Genomic DNA, 6000 nt, shown 5'->3' with positions numbered 1-6000 from the left:
ATGCACTTCTAAAGAACGATCTCTTGTAACTTTTTTTATTTGGGAGTTTAGAGCACCCTCTGCTGTTACTGTAACTTAGTTTAACCGTATAATCGCGAATAGAAAGGCAGGTCTATGCGAAAAAAATGTCAGTCTTAATAATGCGTAATGCAAAGTCAACACAGTCGTGTCCAGGGATCAGAAAGGGGCACATGTCCCTCCTATTCTTTTCTTGGCTACAAGCCAAGAAGGTTCCTGCTCTATACACTATACTGTATTCTTGTCATTATTCTGCTATTTAAAAAAAATAATACTGTCCACACATAAGCCTATAGAATAATTCTATATTTTATACATATGTTTTAAAAATAGGTTAACATTGAAGGAAAGTAAATAACATATGTACAAAAGTCTATAGGAAGCCATAATAGTACAGTATTTCATGTTGGATTTTGAAATGTCACATTTTTGTCAGTTTTTCATTAAGTATATGGAAAACTACAAAGCGGTATGTAATTCAATATGTTAATGCAGCATTATTCAGCAGGTTTCATTTGACTTTATGAAGCAAAATTTGTTAATTCTATAGGGTGATGCAAAACTTTTGAATAGCTGTAGATTACTGCGTACACTCATATGAACACATGTTCATTTTTACTGTTGCTCAGTAAACCTCTGTTTATGTCATCAGTTTATTCTGTTTGTTTGGGTTACTGTTTGCAAAACAAATGTGAATTTTATTGTTCATAAATACTGTTCACAATAAAAAGATGTTTGTTATATTGTGTACATACAGTTTGAGTAACTGATTACAGTGACACATACACAAAAAAAATGATGGACAATAAAATAAACATTAATTTAATAGTAACAAAATAAACTAGTACTGTAATCAATAACACCATCTGCATGCAACATAACAAGCTAAGACTCGTTTTGTAAACACATACACATGAGTTATGAAAAATAAACATATTAGATAGGTAAAAAATAACAACAAATCTGTCTTGCAGTGAAGATAGTCAGTTATACAGAAGCCATGACAGTTCTGCACAAGCAGGACTTACAGTCGCACGCAAAGTTCCAAGCAGTATTTATATCATATGTAATAAACTATAACATCAAAAATATGGGTCAACTATATATATATATATATATATATATATATATATATATATATATATATATATATTAGCTCAAAGAGCCAGCTGCCCTATATTATATTATATATAATATATTATATATCTCACCATACAGTACAGACCATCGTAAATCAAAGCTATGTGTTTTTGGGGTTTTTTTTGCCAGTAATTGTGTACAGTTATAATTTAGCTAAATACAGTGAATTAGCAGTACAGCTATGGCCAAAAGTTTTGCATCTCCCTATATAAATTAAATCATTTTGCTTCATAGAGTCGAATGAAGCCTGCTAACATTGAATTACATACCTTTTTGTAGTTTTCCATACTTAATGAAGAACTGACAATAATTTAAAAAATTGACATTTTCGAAATCCAACATGAAATACTGTACTATTATTATGGCTTCAGGTAGACTTTTGCGATATCGTTCTGTAGTTTCTTTGATTATATGATGTTAAATAAAACATCTAAATTATGTTAATCTATTTATTTATTTATTTATTTATTTTTATGTCTCAATCAAAAAAAAAAAAAAAACAAGTAGGGGATGCAAAACTTTTGGCCATAGATGTACCTGAAACTCCTCGCGCAGACCGGGCTGTTCGACCGAACAAGCACAACACGTTCAACGGCAGGAAGGTGGAACAGCTTCGCCAAATCAGGTTGTCCAGTTCTCTTCAGTCTGTTCAGGCTCTCGAAATTATGCCTTTAGTATTGCATCTCCCAGCAGAGAAATCACATGACCTTAACACTGACCTATTATTGCCAGAGTGCTCGCTTTGCATCCCGCCACCAGATAGACAATCTGTCAGCTGTGATTTGCAAATTTGGATTTTGATTGACAGATTAAAGTGAGCTCAGAAAAAACTCAGGGCTGGGACCCTCCTGGACCCCCCTGAGTGTATTTCAGTTTTTCCAATTTTAGAAAATATAGACGATCCCTAACCCAGTGTACGTGAGAGGGCGGGACAGCTTGCGTCCAAACCATTACAATCAGGCAAAGGCCCGGGTGTCAGATTGTAACTTCGTTAAGAGAGTGGCACTGGGCACAACTCCAAAGAGAGCTATTAGTAGGGAAGGATCAGTGGGTACTTCCAGACCTGTACAGAGTGTCTCAAAAACAGAAGACCAGAATAGAACCAGCCTGTCACAGACTCAATACATATGTTTGAGTTAGGCAGGTTCTCGTCTGCACCTGTCACATGGTGATGGATGACCTCGACAGAGAAGCAGGTGGTTCGGAATTTACCTGAACAGGATTTTTGTAAAAAAAAAAACAGAGAAGCAAAAACTGAAGACAGTTTCTGTCCTTACATTATATTCTGCACTATATATATATATATATATATATATATATATATATATATATATATATATATATATATATATATATATATAATATATATATATATATATATATATATATATATATATATATATATATTATATATATATATATATATATATATATATACACACGCACACACACACACACACACACACACACGTCTGCACCTGTCACACACCCAGGAAGAATTTAGGCAATCTGAGAATTTAGGCAATTTATACAGATGTAACCAGTGTACGATTTTGAATTGTATTAGCCCATTTTGGGCATGTATTCTACTAAGAATGGATTCCCACACTTCATCTGGAAGCTCAAGGCCTATATCCTGCTCCCATGCAGTTTTTATTGATAATAGGGATGGGCAATGAAGACTGGATAATACCATACATTTTTTATATGATACCTCTACAGCTGGGATTGAAATTAAGCAAAGGATCATTATGGGATTCAGGGGGGAGGAGGAGAAACGTGGAGGTCATATTTCACGGATATTTCACGGATTTGAAGGTAAAGAAAAAAATGAGTTTGTGATAAATTACATTTTGAAAGGGTTGTTCAAATGAAGCAAAGGTACCTTCAATGTATAGGTCTTTGAGACAACGAGCCCCATCAAGATACCAGATTTAAAGGCTTTATTTTCAAGAGAGGGTGGAAATAAATGATTGGCTTTAGTTGTTGCAGACATTGAAAGTCATGGCAGACAGAAGTTCCTTCAAAATTGAATCCAGGTTCGAAGTGATTAACAAGTGCGTTAGTGCTCTACTGAGCGTGAGTGGACAGCAGATGAGGGATGTCTCGCTACCACCAAACTAATTTTTGTGGTGTGAGCGTGTAACCTCAAGGATCCTTGTGCCTAATGAAGGCATGGGAGGGATCTACCACATTGAGTAGGTAGAACTTGGTAAATGTATGCGGAGTAGCCCAGCTAGCCACAGTACAGATATCAGTCAATGAGGCACCTCTAAAGAGGGTCAGATGCAGCACTCTTGTCCTATCCACATAACATCTCAATGTCTGAACTGGGCAGAAGAAATTCAATCTCCAATCCTCCTCCGAAGAAAAAGGAGGGGGATGGAAAGCCTCTAGTTCCACTGATCGATTCAAGTGGAAAGCCGTAACCACCTTGGGGAGGAAAGCGGGGTTCATGTGTAACGACACCGTTTCCATTATCCTGCACCTGCATACAGGAACTGTGCACTGACAGAGCCTGTAGCTCACTAACCCACTTAAAGGAAGTGATGGCTTATAGAAAGAACTGTCAGCCCTTGTCTCTTAACCTTCTCTAAGAAGGCCGGGAGCAACAGTATTAGCGGGAATGCGTATAAGTGCACTCTGGGCCACTCGTGCGCTAGGGAGGGAGAACCACAAGGGGCAATGAGTCATTTCTGCCGTGGCAAAGAGATCGACTTGGGCCCTTCCATACCAATCTGAAATGCACTCTACCACCTGGGGGTGGAGTCGCCATTCTGACGGGTGAGTACCCTTCCTGGAGAGGAGGTCCGTCTCCCTGTCAGCCGATGGTGTCTATCGCGTTTGGGGTGTAGCCGAAAGGTATTGAGCCACGATTGGATGTTTCTGACACACCATTTAGTCTGTGGATCCCTGTTGAAATAGGGCTAGACAGCAGTGAATAGCGGCAACTCTGTGGTCTGACGGTTAGGCTCGCATTGTAAGGGAATCCAGCCGGAGACCCAAATAAACCGTACTTTGCACCGGTATTAATTGGCTCTTGACCTTGTTGAGGGAGAGAGGTGGGGGGGGGGGGGGGGGGGGGTAATTGAAGGAAATAACTTTTTGGCAACTAATGCAAGTTTCAATGTTTGGGGGGTTTGACATCCAAGGTTTCTATAATGAGTTATCTTTTACATACAGGAAAGTGGAGTCAGTGGTGAACAATATATGGCTTCATTAAATCATGTTATGCCATACGTCTGAGAAAATGCTTACAGATAAGTCTTCTATTAATGATGGATGACCTCGACAGAGAAGCAGGTGGTTCGGAACTTACCTGAACAGGATTTTTGTAAAAAAAACAGAGAAGCAAAAACTGAAGACAGTTTCTGTCCTTACATTATATTCTGCACTTTATATATATATATATATATATATATATATATATATATATATATATATATATATATATACACACACACACACACACACACACATATATATATACACACACAGTGCTTAAAGAAAGTCTACACCCCCTTGAACTTTTTCCGCATTTTGTTGTGTCAGTGCCTCAGAGTTTCAAATGATTGCATTTAAATGAGGTTTTTTTTTCCACTTATCCTCACACCATACTCCACACTGTTAAGGGGAAAAAAGTTTTTATTGAGAAAAAAATTATATATTAAAAATACAAAACTGAAAGATCATAACTGGATAAGTCTCCACCCCCCTGAGTTAATACTTGGTGGAAACACCTTTGGCAGCAATTACAGCTGTGAGTCTGTTGGGATAGGTCTCTACCAACTTTGCACACCTAGATTTGGCAATATTTGACCAGTCTTCTTTACAAAACTGTTCAAACTCTGTCAAGTCCCTTGGGGAGCATTGATGGACAGCAATCTTCAAGTTATGCCACAAATTTTCAATTGGATTTAGGTCGGGGCTCTGACTGGGCCACTCAGGGACATTTACCTTTTTGTTCCTTAGCCACTCCAGTGTAGCTTTGGCTGTGTGCTTTGGGCCGTTGTCATGCTGAAAGGTGAACTTCTGTCCCAGTTTCAGCTTTTTTGCAGAGGGCAGCAGTTTTTCCTAAAGGACTTCTCTGTACTTTGCTCCATTCATTTTCCCTTCTATCCTGACAAGTGCCCCAGTCCCTGCCGATGAGAAACATCCCCATAACATGATGCTGCCACCACCATGCTTCACAGTAGGGATGGTGTTCTTTGGGTGATGCGCTGTGTTGGGTTTGCACCAAACATAACGCTTTGCATTTAGGCCAAAAAGTTCCATTTTTGTTTCATCAGACCATAAAACATTTTGCAACATGGCTACAGAGTGTTTTTTTGCATACTTCAAACGGGATTCAAGGTGGGCTTTCTTGAGTAATGGCTTCCTTCTTGCCACCCTACCATACAGGCCAGATTTTGGCGTGCTGGGATATTGTTGTTACATGCACGCTTTGACCAGTCTTGGCCATAAAAGCCTGTAGCTCTTGCAAAGTTGCCATTGGCCTCTTGGTAGCCTCTCTGATCAGTCTCCTTCTTGCTCGGTCATCCAGTTTGGAGGGACGGCCTGATCTAGGCAGGGTCTTGGTGGTGCCATACACGTTCCTCTTCTTAATAATCGTCTTGACCGTGCTCCAAGGGATATTCAAGGCCTTTGATATTTTTTTATACCCATCCCCTGACCTGTGTCTTTCAACAACTTTGTCCCGGAGTTCCTTCTTGAGTCTTTGCTTTGAAATGCACTACCCAGCAGAGGGAACCTACAGGAACTGCTGAATATATCCGGAAATCATGTGAATCACTACAATTTGACACAGGTGGAAGCCACTTAACTTGGTGTGTGGTTTTAAGG

This window comes from Acipenser ruthenus, chromosome 2 (genome assembly GCF_902713425.1).
Source record: "Acipenser ruthenus chromosome 2, fAciRut3.2 maternal haplotype, whole genome shotgun sequence".
In the NCBI taxonomy this organism is placed as follows: domain Eukaryota; kingdom Metazoa; phylum Chordata; class Actinopteri; order Acipenseriformes; family Acipenseridae; genus Acipenser; species Acipenser ruthenus.
This window is presented reverse-complemented; position numbering follows the sequence as displayed.